We start from the raw sequence: 14817 nt of genomic DNA on the forward strand, positions 1-14817 counted from the left end.
CCTCTATCTCCTTTCCATCTGTTTCTGCCTTTCCTTTACGACATGTTCATCGATCTGAGTTGAAGGTTTTATGATGGGTTTGTCCGGCCTGATCGAACAGGAAACTAACATATGTGCGATCGTTTTGGTGGGCTGGACAACGGAAAGTGGGATTAGCTTTGACTGTTGTGATTCGTTACCTTTTGAAATGCTACTTGTTCATTGGTTCATTTTGTATGCACCGAATGTAAATTGTGATGTTGCCAGAAGCGTAATTTTCAGCATAAAAGACCGAGTTTCGTTCATTGGGGTGGTGCAGTCTCTTTCGAACTACCTGTGTGTACTTCGTAGACCTCTGTCCCTGGTTGCAACCATTAATCTTTGGTCTTTGACGTCATCGAGAAGTATCCTGTGTCTCTGTTTGCCAATACAGGGGAATCCGGGGTCTTTGGGTGTTGCCCTGACACCGCTGGGTTTTTGTATTAGTATTGGTTCCGAGAAAACCCAGTACCTCAAGTGGACTAGTTTTTTCCATCATTTGTTCGAGTGTTTGTTGTTAGTGGTTTTTGGTGTCTTTAAAGTGTTGCTGTTGATAGGTATGTTGATCTTAAAGGTGATGATGTGTGGCTATTCCAGTTTACAGAGCAGTAGTCTGCAACTGTGCCCTCTCCCTAGGGGGCAAATATGAGTTCCAGAGTGTGTCCAGTGGAGTGAGGTGGGCCAGAAACAATTTTCTGGAAGTTGAAGGCCTCAAGGTTGGTTGTAATAGCTGTGGTTGTGGATAGATTCTTTCTGAAGTGATTTTTGTTCATGGATCATGCGTTGCAGTTGTTGTGTTTCTTTCTTCTTTATGTCATGGCACTTTGATGGTGTGTGTGGTGTAATATGGGAGAAGGAATAGGGCATAGGAGATTTTGATGTGGGTGGATTGGGATAGTATGTTTACACCTCGGGTGGAGGCAAGCTTGTTGGGATAGAGACCATTTTCAGGTTTCAGCGGTGTGTAAGGGTGTGCTGGCTTTTTGTAGAAGGCAGTGGTGTAGGTGCTGTGCTGTCTGTTGGTGTGAAGTGTTCTGGGGGAAGGTGCAATCAGGGAACCTAGTGGTAATATGTTTGCTCCTTCCCTTGATTTTTAGTTTCCTCCTGTCAAGTGATATTGCGTTTGCCAGTTCTTCATTTTGTTGTTTCACCGTCAGTGTGTTGTTTTTGATAAGTTGTATGGTGTAGTTGTGGTGTTTGGTTTTGTTGTTGGAAAGGTTATATGGGTGAATGGGGGTGATACAGTACTAGTTATGGTCAACTTGTGACTATGTATGAGGGGTGTCTATTTAGTATAGCTAGTCTTTAGAAGTTAGTAGTATATATACATTGTGTAAATGATTGGTTGATTACCTGTAGCTTTGATGGTGGAGATGTGGGGTTTCTGGCCCTCTTCCCTTTCCTCTCCAAAACAGCCAGTACCCTTAACCAGACACTGTTTATCTGGAAGCCCTGAACCCTCTGTTTAAATAACCCTAGTAAGCAGGTGCCTGAGCCAATTAACAATACCAATGGACAAGACTGGGCTTTGGATAAGACCCCCAACACAAGACACACATTCACCACCTGCACGACCAAGTTCACTAACTGGATGAAAGTCAACTATTTTAATCTTAACACTGACAAGTCAGAAGTAGTGATCAGCAGCATGAACACCTCACTGTGAGATTTCAACTAGTGGCAGGCAGAACTTGGACCCACACCGGGAACCCAAGCCAGGAACCTCAGAATAATCATAGATCGGCAACTGGACATTACTGCACACTTCAACGCTGTCAATGCTTCATGCTTCCACACACAGAAGATGCTGAGGAACATCTTCAAATGGCTCCCAAGGAACAGTAGAAAAACTGTCACTTGTTGGACTATGGGAACACCCTCTAAGCCGGGATCACCAAGCAACTCACTAGAAGACTACAAACCATCCAGAACTTGGCAGCCAGACTCATCATAACAGAACTCACACCACATCTCAGGGAGGTACACTGGCTCCTGATAGGCAAATGTGCTAAATTCAAACTCCTCACACACTCTTAAGGCACTAAACAACTCAGGCTCCACCTACCTGAACAGTTGTTTCTCCTTCCACCAACCACACAGGCACCTCCGCTCAGCAGGACTCCTACTTGCATACATTACACGCATACACAGAACTAGATCAGGAGGACAGGCATTCTCTTACATTGCTCCTAAAGCATGGAATGCCCCCTCCCCCCACTCCACATCAGAGCCTCCTCTGCTCTTGGATTTCACAACAAGCTAAAGACCTGGCTGTAGTGTCTTAGTTGTAAATAAAAGAACGCTGGCACTCTTTTGGTTCCCACTGTACACAGTAGGCCTGTGATGTTAGTGCTGGAGAGATGAGTTGAAGGCAGGCTTAGAATGTTGGGTTCTGACTTACATGTAGCAGAATAAAGATGTGTACAACTACTCCCCATGTGTGGCATGATTGTTGGGGAGTACCTGGGCTAGCCAATAGAAACCCTAGTTCTAGGAGCCAATAAAAGCCAATGCCCTAAGTCTAAGCCTGGAAAGCAATAGGAGCCAAAGCACTAACTCCTGCAGCCAATAGAAACTTTAGTTCTGTAGATCAGATGACCCAAAGAGGCTGTGTAAGGTAGAAGGGGAAAAGGAAAGACTGTTCAGGTAACTGTGGGCCCAGCCCAAACACTTAGCCTTCAACTGGTGTGCTAAGGCTGAAGGGAGCTGTTGCTCAGCTCACAATCTCCTCAGTTGCAGCCTGGCCCAATACACACTTTTCAGTTCCTGTTCACACTGCAGGTAAGGTCCAATTTAAATCCACTGAAAAAATGCTAAGCCACACTTTAAAAAAATAAATGTTGATTAATTTTTCAGTACAACACAAAACAAAATAGTGCAGCTTTGCTTTTTCAAATACCATTGCATTATCGGTGTGGAAGGCGTAAAAACTGGAGTTTTCCAGGTGGGGGCAAGGAAACAAGAGGAACAGACCAACATCAGGTATCCTCAGGCATTCAGGCGTTATATAGAGTAATATTGCGTATGGTTGAGCTTTTTGTGATTCTTAAGTAGACCCACTAGCGGTAGATGGAGCGGGGGAGTGTGGGCATTGGGGTGTCTCCGGCTCTTCTAGCTCAATCCCATTACCAGATATTGCAGTGGAAGCTGCAACTTCTCCATCCGGTGTGGTAGAGTCTGATTTGTCTCCCAGGGATGTGCCTTGATCACCCAACATCTAGCATGTCACCCAAGCTCTCAATGTTTCGCTCTGCGTTAATATCATTGTGAACCCTCTGGAGTCGGCATTCTTCCATTGTCAACCATTCCAGAAGGTCAGCCCGCCATTTAGGCATAGTCGGAGGGGTCGGGCGAGCCAGTGTATGGCTTTGCGCCATTGTGCCAGCACTAAACCCAGCTGAGCGAATCTGTACTGCATTTGTTTGACTTCAAGGGGAGAGGTAACAGTCCCAGCAGGCAGTAGCGGGCTCTAAGCTCTACACCCAACTTTGTCACTCTATGCACCTCCTGCAATACCTCACCCTAAAACGTCCATAACTGCGCACAATCCCATGAAACACGCCCAAAATCTACCAGGATTGCACCACATCTAGCATAACCCGCCAGGCGCATGTGATATGCAGGCGCTGCATTGTAAGGTGCGCTCTATATATAAAATAAAATTGTACCAACTTAAATCAGGCATTACTGGCTATTTTTCGCTCCTTTGCCAAAACTCTGTTCCATTCCCTATCTGTAAGTGTAACTTTAAATTGTGTAGGAGGCACGCTGCGTTTACACACTTTAAAGTTATTCTCCAACCAGACCAAAAGCAAGCATTAAGCCGACTTGCAAACACAATTTAAAATTACCATAACAGATTAGGGCAGCCTCTACACACATTTAACTAGATTTAAGATAACTTTTTTAGGGGGTAATCTTTTTGTCACTTTAGTACAGTTTTTAAGAAAGAACCCCTAAGCAGAGGTGAACACACAAATAACAGATTAAAATGTGGAATTTTGTATGTGGAAGTTTGCAACAGAAAGCCATCTGCTCCCTCCAAACTGTGCTCTGGCCCTGCTCTATGGGCTGCTCGGGGTGTACAGAACCTGGGGAACACTAAATAAAGATGGGTAGTTAGGGGTTCCTTTTCTCAAACCTAAGGGACTGTGCAAGATGATATGGGAGGAGGGAGGAGGGAGGCCTATTCAGGTAACTGTGGGCCCAGCCCTACCACTTAGTATGCAACTGGTGTGCTGAAGGGGAGGGAGCTGCTGCTCAGCTCACCATTTCCTTGGTTGTAGACTGGCCCAATACAAACTTTTCAGTTCCTTTTCAACACCACAGGAAAGGCTCATTAAACCCACTTGGAAATGCTATCATGCACTTAAAATTAAAATTACGTCTCTAACCTCAATGTCAAGTACTAAGTAGACTGCCAAACACAATTTAACACAAACAAAACAGATTATACAGCCTCTACACACTAAAACTAGGTTTTGGATTAACTTTTTTCATTCGCTAGCTAACAAATAACAGATGTATGACTTATTCACGAATGCTTTTACAATGCATGCCTTTACAACACAGGCAATAACATGAATCAATCAATCAATCAATCAATCAGTGGGCTTAAAGCGCGCTACTCACACGTGAGGGTCTCAAGGCGCTAGGGGGAGGGGAGATTCACTGCTCCGTGTCACTTGAAGAGCCAGGTCTTGAGGTCTTTCCTGAAGGTTTCCAGGTTAGGGGAGGTCTGATGCTCACAGGGAGCGTGTTCCATGTCTTTGCCGCGATGGAGAAAGCCCTCCCGCCCGTTCTGGTTCTGCTGATGCGAGGGACTTCTGCCAGGGCGAGGTTCTTTGACCGGAGTTTTCTTTCGGGCACGTGGAAGGAGAGTCATTTGTTAAGGTATGTTGGGCCGGCATCGTTGAGGCTCTTTTATGCGTGGGTGAGGAGCTTGAAAGTGATCCTATCTTCCACGGACAGCCAGTGGAGTGTGCGGAGGTGTGGGGTCATGCGTTTGCGACGGTGCGCACCCAGCACTAGTCTGGCGGCGGCGTTCTGGATGGTTTGTAGTTTGTGGATCAGGGTTTTGTTAGTCGCAGCGTAAAGTGTGTTGCCGTAGTCCAGTCTGCTGGTGATAAGTGCGTGGGTGACGGTCTTCCTGCAGTCCGCGGGTATCCACTTGAAAGTCTTACGGAGGATGCAGAGACAGTTGAAGGTGGTGGAGGCCACGGAGTTAATTTGGCGGCACATGGAGAGGGAGGAGTCGAGGATGATGCCTAGGTTTCGAGCGTGGTCGGTGGGGGTGGGCGGCGTGCCGAGGGAGGCGGGCAACCAGGTGTGGTCCTAGGCTGACTGCACGCTGCAATGAAATAGGTGTATTAGAAATTCTGGATTAATCTGGAATATTGTTTTTGTAAATTGGTGTAAAAGTAAATATTTTGATATGCAAATGTTTCTGAGTGCGTATGGCTTGAAAATATAAATGATAGGGTATGTCCTAACAGTGAAAGGTGTCATAGCGATTTCATAAATTAGAATAAACAAATGCGAAGAAACGGATTTGCAAAAGAGAGTCCAATAAATGCGTTTATATCTGAAACTAGTGGGGACAAAGTTGACTGAACACACAGAAAGTAGGAACATATTGATTTCATTTTAAGAATGACCATAGTCATTTTCGAGCAGACAGAGCCCACATTTGTTAAAATTTTTTACCCACCTGGTTGATTCAGCTGGAAAATGTATTCCATATTGGTATATTTAATACATATCGATAATAAAATGTTTGGTGGTTGAAGGTGTTTAAAACATGCATTTCTTCATTCTGAGCAGGAGTGCTGCATGAGTTATTTCCTGGTTGAAAATGTCCACTAACGACTGCCGCACTTAAACAATCTTCTAACGATTTGGATGCATTAATGCAGAGTAAAGTATAGTTAATGCTTGCTTATACTTGATTTCAGAAGCTTACCCCTGTGCATTTATTAGAACTGTAGTTTTTGTTACAAAAGGGTATGGAAGATTTTTAAAATGCACAATGTTGGGTAAAAATAAATATTGAATACTAATGTTTTTTTATTATGAATTCTAGATGTAAATACTGAATTAATAACATAGCACTTGAAAGGAGTTTAATACGACATTTAGAAGTGTGTTTATTAATGTGATTTAGTTCTCCCAAATTTTCAAAAAGACATCATTTTGGTTAATATGGAAGCTGTCCTGATGTTCTTTTCATCTCACTCCTGCTAATTCCCCCCTGCCATTATGTCCCCCTACATGTTTATTCTCCCCACAGTCTTCACAGAGCAGCAGTGCGCTGTGACGTAACTCGTTATTCTCCTTAACCCGTTTAGTGCTTCTGTCGGCCGTTGGACATCGCGCGAGGTACCTCCCTGGTGCTGCACACGTCCAACGGCCGACGCGGCCCCACACGTTTCTTCGAACGTTCAGCACTGGAGCTGAACGTTCGAAGCAGTTAAGGCTATAAAGTGTATGTATTGTGATTGGACTTTTCTTCGTGTTATAAAAGTATCTAATTCACAAGGTCATTTTCACACTAGTTAAGAGTGTATATATACCTGACCACCAACCCCTGGGATACCTAGGGGAGTCCCTGGGGGTTCCTAATATGCCAAAACATTGTAGGTTATCCATTTTTAAAAGCCCCAAACACCAAAGTCGAGTTTGGGCACAATTGACTTTTTAAAAGCAGTCCTGGCACATGTGGGCCATTGTTTAAACAAATGTAGAATGTTGTGGTGTGCATCTGCTAACAGCAACAGCTGAGGAGCTTTATTAAAAGTAGGCTAGTGTTATGTGTTTTATTATGACGTTTTACATTTTGATTTGCCTCAATGTAATATCACTAGTCATGCCATGTTGAATTTGCAGCCTTCGGTATTCTGTATGCATAAAATGTGTATCAATGTCCCTGGCGTTTGGGGGTGAGCCAACGGGACCTTTCCTTTCCTTCTAGAGATGCTGTTGGTTTCCTTTGTCATTCTGACAATTAGAATACAAAAATGTTTGCGTTGTAATTTTTTATTGGGATATGGTCATACAACGTAATCACAGTTGGAGATCAGAGTATATGTGTACTAAGCAGTGCAATGCAGTTCACCAAGGAAAGGGGAGGAGAGAAGAGAAAGGGGAAATGAAGCATGGGGGGGGGAGTCAAGGCACAAATGGAACTAAGATCTGAGAAAATCCCCTCCCCACTTCCAGTTGGTTCTCCAGGAGGTAGGTGTTGAGGGGTCGTTGGTCCAGGGGCCCGCGACTGGGGAGAAGGGGGCACGGATAGGTGGTCCCTGTGAGGAAGAGGGGGAGGGGGGATGCGTTGCCAGTGACTAGGTGATGCAGACAGCAGAGCCATAGAGAGGCGTAGCCCACTGCAGAGGAAAGAGGAACCTCAGGTCAGGTAGTTCCCACGCCCACTGCCTAGATGGTGGGGGATCGACAATTATAATTTAAATCAATTTCTGCCCATTCCTCTTATGAATTTGCTGTTCATTTGCCCCTATATTGAGTCTGATTTCTGATTATCTACTCTGCATTACTTTTGATGGGATTTAACATTCATTATGGACTGCCTGATTTTTTAGATTTTTTAATAAAACTCCTTAACTTTTTCCTGATGCAGAACTTTTTGGAGTGGTCCAGGTTACTTATTTTATTACTCTGTTAAAATTTTGTTTGGCCTGATGTTGGGGACGGTGTTCTTTATTACAAGATCTAGGATGGCGGAACAGAAACTCTAAAGGTAAATTTGAGGTGAACAAAATTTTGCGATGCATTCAAATTTGGGATTCAGGGTTCTGCTCCCACAGGGGATTTATTACATGTTGTACCATTTTGTTTAAATGTTGGTGTAAGTAACTAGTGGGATCCATACCCCGGAGCACTATATGTAATATAAGGACACCGACTTGCAAGTGTTCTGGTTTTCTGGTTTCTAGTAATGTCCATGTGGCAAACCCATGGCTGGGAGAGCAGGGTCAGACTAGGAAACCAAAAGCAGCCTTTGAAAAAATGTTCAAGCCAACCCACTCACTTTGTCTTCTTGCGCAATCTATCTCTTTCCATTCATCCATCCTCTCTCTCTCTCTCTCTCTCTCTCTCTCTCTCTCTCTCTCTCTCTCTCTCTCTCTCTCCTTTTCTCCTTTCTCCCTTCTCTTTCTGATCACTTTCCCTCTACCTTCACCCTCCCTCTCTTTCTTTCTGTACTCGCTTTCTTCCTCTCTTTAAATCTCCCCGTGCCTGCTGCAATGAACCTCAGTAAGGGATTTGGGGAAAATGACAGAGGCTTAAGGAGTGGCCAGGGCTTCAAAACCAGCCTCCAAATGCTGCAACCCACTAGGGAAATGCCTGGTGGAACAGCAGCGCCCCCTCCGCTAAGGCAGAGGAGCGTTGCGGCAACTGCTCTCTGAGCAGTCCAAACATAAAAAAGAAAATTATGCTGACACAATGTTATTATCATTTTATTTGTTCGCACTAGCTCAGTTTGGTTGCATTTCAGGTGCAGTGTAGGGTGGGGCTGGGCTGTTGTCACAGCCAGCAGGGGTAGGAGTGGTGGGCACTTTCTAAGTGCGCATGACGGTTTGGCCGGCTGTCTTGGGCCAGCTAAACAGACATGCGGATTAAGCATGTTTTCACTCGGCTGTATTACACAGCCTGGGTGGAGAACATGGACAGGCTCCCTCTCCCTGTATGAGTGCTGGACCAATGATTGGTTTGCACATGGAAACAAAAAAAGGCCTTGTAATACCTGGAGGTATCTATGATCAAAGCTGGCCTCCTGGCTCTGAAGAGACTATTTTCTTGCCACTGTAAGTACGTACTTAAAAAAACAGCAAGAAGGAAGGTCTTCCAACAACAAGGAGCTCAAGACCAGAAATCTTTTCTCAGTGACTTAAGAAGCCAGCCTCAAGATACTGTTTTTAAGAGATATTTCAAGAATTTTGGGTTGAAAGGAATGCTAAACAATTTCAGTCTGGCTTGATAATCTAGCTGACCTTGATGTCTGATGTTTTCAATATACAGAGAGTGGGCTTTTGGTCTTCAGCCCCTGCTCTTTGACTTCATCAGTCACACCACGAACCAGCTCAGGGTATAATACATCTCTCAACCTATGCAGTTGCCACTTTGGTGTATCATTCCACCTCCTAGGAAGTGGATCCAAAGCAGTACAGTATATTCAAGTTCAAGTTCAAGAATTTATATAGTGCACTACTCACCCAGAGGGTCTCAAGGCGCTTGGGGAGGGGGTACATTATTTATCGAACAGCCAGGTTTTAAGTTCTTTTCTGAAGGAGATATGGTTCTGTGTAAGGCGGAGGTGAGTGGGGAGTGAGTTCCAGGTCTTGGCCGCCAAGTAGGAGAAGGATCTACCTCTCATGGTGGATCTTTGGATACGCGGAACTGCGGCGAGGCCTTGATTGGAGGATCTTAGTTGGCAGGTGGGTGTGTAGAAGGATAGTCGAGTGTTGAGGCATTCGGGCCCTAGTTTTTAGAGGGCCATGTGTGCGTGGGTGAGGAGACGGAATGTTATTCTCTTGTTGACGGGAAGCCAGTGGAGGTCTTTCAGGTGGCCGGTAATGTGATCTTGGCGAGGGATGTCCAAAATGAGTCTCGCTGATGCGTTTTGGATGCGTTGGAGTTTTTTCTGTAATTTGGGTCTAATTCCGGCGTAGAGGGTGTTTCCGTAGTCTAGTCGACTCGTAACCAGTGCGTGGGTGACAGTCTTTCTTGTCTCGGCGGGGATCCAATGGAAGATTTTTTTGAGCATACGAAGTACGTTGAAGCAGGAGGATGAGACGGCGTTGACTTGTTTGGACATCGAGAGTGAGGAGTCTAGGATGAAGCCAAGGTTACGTGCGTGGTCTGTGGGTATGGGTGCTGAGCCCATATCCGAAGGCCACCATGAGTCGTCCCAGGCAGAGGAGGATGATCCTAGGATGAGCACTTCCGTTTTGTCTGAGTTAAGTTTTAGGCTGCTGTTTTTCATCCATACGGCTACTTCTTTCATGCCTTCGTGAAGATTGGTTTTGGCGGTGTTGGGGTCTTTGGTGAGGGAAAGGATCAGCTGGGTGTCGTCAGCGTAGGAGATGATGTTAAGGTTGTGTTGACGCGCGATGGAAGCGAGTGGACTCATGTAAACGTTGAAGAGGGTGGGACTGAGTGATGATCCTTGTGGTACACCGCAGATGACTTCGGTGGCCTCTGATTTGAATGGGGGAAGTCGGACTCTCTGAGTTCTCCCAGCTAGGAACAAGATGATCCAGTCCAAGGCTTTTCCTTTTATGCCGATGTTGCTGAGGCATTGTATGAGGGTGATGTGACAGACAGTGTCGAAGGCGGCGGAGAGGTCGAGTAAAATGAGGGCCACTGTTTCTCCGTTGTCCAGTAGTGTTCGGATGTCGTCTGTTGCTGCGATGAGGGCGGTTTCGGATACCTGCGCCAGGTATAATGTATGCAGGGTGGGCGTTTTGACGAAAGTAAGCCTCGTAGAAATGATTCAGTGAAATCTATGAGATTTCACTGCGTCACTTCGAGGACGCAAATATGTCATTATCTTACGCCTGCCTCACAGCAGGCGTAAGACTGACGCAGGCACATTGAAATGGGACTTGCCCATGTTAAATGGCCCATTGCTGAAGTTGTGTCACTTTTGTGACACACTCCAGCAATGCGCCATTTTTGTGCCTACAGATACGTCAGAAATACTGACGTATCTGAAACTCCATGCGACATGATGCGTCATATTATTTTTTTTTTTTTTTTTAAATCTTTATTTCGGCAAAAATAGCCATAAAAGAAAGATGAATATACATACACGAATTAAAAGAATTTGAATTTCAATTAACAATTCATAAAAAACATGTATATGATTTTTCTTTAAAAAGGTCACCAAAAATATTTCATTTAGTACAATTCAATTTAGCAGCAAAAATGCACACAGAGTATACCTCTTTGGAGAATCTATCATAATTTTTCAAAGCATTTGACCCAATTTTTTTCGAATAAAGAAAACGGAAGTTAAAAACCTGCTAATACTGAACACGATGAACTGATCAGAGTTTGTTTTGACAATCCTATATGCAATATGACAACTTCTAGTTCCTAGGAGAGCACACATAGGTTTTAACCATTTTTTCCGTGCTTTTGTGTAAGCATTACATACAAAGAGCATGTGAATTTCATTCTCCAAACAGGAAGCAGAGCACATAGGACACATTCTGTTATTGTCAGTGGTACATTCAGCATTTTTCTTTGACCATCGTTCAAGGTTAGAAGTTAACATAAGAGTCCCGTATCTGAATTTCAGGTAAAGGGTCTTAGCCACAGAAGGCTCAATTTCGTCCAGAAATGTTTCAAAACAAGGTTCAACTTTAAACAGTAAAAATTCATTGATTAAAGTACCAGTTCTACTCTCATTTACAACCTTGTTATTCATATAGGACCAAAAAACTCTCTTCACCATGGTTTTTGCAGATGGTGGCAGGTTCTCCGGGTGTTCCCAAAAGGAATGCAACCCCAGCAATCTAAACCATTTTTGTATGTGCCCATACCATGGGATGGAATTAAAAGTGTCGAGGTTTAGTACCTCTTGAAGACAGTTCCTATAGTCCAACAATTCTGGGGTGGACCAGACTCTAATCCAGAACATCAAGGGTCTTAGAATATTGTAAATATGACGCATCCAGCATGTCGCAAGGAGGTCGCAATGAAAAGTGATACATTGCTGTTTTCACACAGTGATGCGTCACTTTTCATAAATGAGGCCCTCAGTTCTTTATCTCATACTTGCATTGTATACAGAAAGCCATCCTTGCTAGATAAATAGTGAGTCCCTTTATGTGCTGCCTCAAAAGTAATACCGGCCAGTTTAATAGATACCATTTAGGAGATGTTGCTAGGTCTCTGCTGCTAGTATATGTCATGTTTTATACAAGTCATTACTTTCCTTCTAAGGACATGACCAATAAAATGGTTATTTACCAAGCTTTTAGTTAAACTTAAATGTCTCCCTTTTGTACCGCTTTTGGCCGACATAAGTGTGGCAGGATATGCTCAGACGTGAGTCCCTTGCTCACTTTGCCACTGGATTCAAGCAAGCCGGGCTGAAGACGGCTGGAATGCCAGAAACCGGTCCTCGGAAGCTTGTTTCCGGTCAAGGGAGGACATGGCTTGGCAGTTCGGGCTGGACTGTTCCCATGAGGCACAGGGTCAGACTGATTTGCATATAGCCATGTCTGAACTGGGGTGGCAGAGTGGGCTAAAGAACGGTGATGGATTAAACCCAGATCCTTTGACTGGGTGTGAGTGTTTGATTGTTTCAGATGCTCCATCCATCACCACCCCCTTTTGTACCGCTTTTGGCCGCCATAAGTGTGGCAGGGTATGCTCAGACGTGAGTCCCTTGCTCACTTTGCCACTGGATTCAAGCAAGCCGGGCTGAAGACGGCTGGAATGCCAGAAACCGGTCCTCGGAAGCTTGTTTCCGGTCCAGGGAAGACATGGCTTGGCAGTTCGGGCTGGACTGTTCCCATGAGGCACAGGGTCAGACTGATTTGCATATAGCCATGTCTGAACTGGGGTGGCAGAGTGGGCTAAAGAACGGTGATGGATTAAACCCAGATCCTTTGACTGGGTGTGAGTGTTTGATTGATTCAGATGCTCCGTCCATCACCCCCCCCCCCTTTTGTACCGCTTTTGGCCACCATAAGTGTGGCAGGGTATGCTCAGACGTGAGTCCCTTGCTCACTTGCCACTGGATTCAAGCAAGCCGGGCTGAAGACGGCTGGAATGCCAGAAACCGGTCCTCGGAAGCTTGTTTCCGGTCCAGGGAAGACATGGCTTGGCAGTTCGGGCTGGACTGTTCCCATGAGGCACAGGGTCAGACTGATTTGCATACAGCCATGTCTGAACTGGGGTGGCAGAGTGGGCTAAAGAACGGTGATGGATTAAACCCAGATCCTTTGACTGGGTGTGAGTGTTTGATTGATTCAGATGCTCCGTCCATCACCACCCCCTTTTGTACCGCTTTTGGCCGCCATAAGTGTGGCAGGGTATGCTCAGACGTGAGTCCCTTGCTCACTTTGCCACTGGATTCAAGCAAGCCGGGCTGAAGACGTCTGGAATGCCAGAAACCGGTCCTCAGAAGCTTTTTTCCGGTCCAGGGAAGACATGGCTTGGCAGTTCGGGCTGGACTGTTCCCATGAGGCACAGGGTCAGACTGATTTGCATATAGCCATGTCTGAACTGGGGTGGCAGAGTGGGCTAAAGAACGGTGATGGATTAAACCCAGATCCTTTGACTGGGTGTGAGTGTTTGATTGATTCAGATGCTCCGTCCATCACCACCCCCTTTTGTACCGCTTTTGGCCGCCATAAGTGTGGCAGGGTATGCTCAGACGTGAGTCCCTTGCTCACTTTGCCACTGGATTCAAGCAAGCCGGGCTGAAGACGGCTGGAATGCCAGAAACCGGTCCTCGGAAGCTTGTTTCCGGTCCAGGGAAGACATGGCTTGGCAGTTCGGGCTGGACTGTTCCCATGAGGCACAGGGTCAGACTGATTTGCATATAGCCATGTCTGAACTGGGGTGGCAGAGTGGGCTAAAGAACGGTGATGGATTAAACCCAGATTCTTTGACTGGGTGTGAGTGTTTGATTGATTCAGATTCTCCGTCCATCACCACCCCCTTTGTACCGCTTTCCCTATCACGCAGCGTAGGAAGGTGACTTGCTGCGCTACACTGCGTGACTTGGCCATAAATATGGCCCTAAATGACTAAATGACGGAGAGATAAAAGTGGAATAAAAACATTATTTAAGTGGGCTTGCAGTATGTCCTCTTAAACATCGGTACCGTGGCCGGACTTTCCATTCTACCACTGTTGTATTTACCCGGTAGGTTACAGGCTAGTGCGCTACTTTCAGAGAAGGAGAGGCAGTCACGACTCAACCAAATCCCCATGTCTCCATTATAATCTCAACTTCCTGCAGTGTGGGCTTGGCTTTAGCATATTTGCCAGGGCTGATTTGGTTTCCAGTTCGGCTTTTATAAGCATAAGTATGTATCTGTGACCGGACAGCATTCCCATGGAGTACATAGATGTGCGATTCATATGGCGAACATGAGTACAGTAGCAAGGCCCAAGTGTCACATGTTTGCGTAGGTTACACTGAAGGTTGAGAGATAATTTACAATTTGGATTTATTCCCAGCTGAGGGCAAAGTCAGATGGGAATCACAGACTAAGGATTAGTTTTACATTGGCGATGATACCATACAAATAGCGGAAATTCACTATGCAAATAGTAGATACCAATGGGCATGGAGTAGTTTGCAAATACAAAATAAATAGTAATTGTATTTGTATAGTGCTTAGTACAATAACTTGTGACTAGCTACAGCTATCCTGCCAGGGAATACAGAGGTCCTCAGGCATAGCGCAGAATAATGTTAAAAAATAAACTTCTTTTCACTTCAATGAAAGCTGTCTATAACGAAGCAATAGGTTGGTTCTACAATAGGTGGTAGAAGTGGCAACAAAAGAAAATAGTAGCGATCAGGACCACTAGAGCGCATTACTGCCTATAATAAGATTCCCTCTATGCAGAAAAGTAGAACAAGCATAGGTTTCTACTGCTAGTTGTCTCTGACTCACCTGAGGCATGCAGCTCGGTGGCTGGCACAGGCGGGCTGAAGAAAACTACGGCCAGCAATTATTAAATTATGGTCTGACCATCTCAGTGCCTGGGACCCATCGGCCACCTCACTTGCAGTTTACTCTGCGCATGACAATA

This window comes from Lissotriton vulgaris, chromosome 6, assembly GCF_964263255.1.
Source record: "Lissotriton vulgaris chromosome 6, aLisVul1.2, whole genome shotgun sequence".
Classification (NCBI taxonomy): Eukaryota; Metazoa; Chordata; class Amphibia; order Caudata; family Salamandridae; genus Lissotriton; species Lissotriton vulgaris.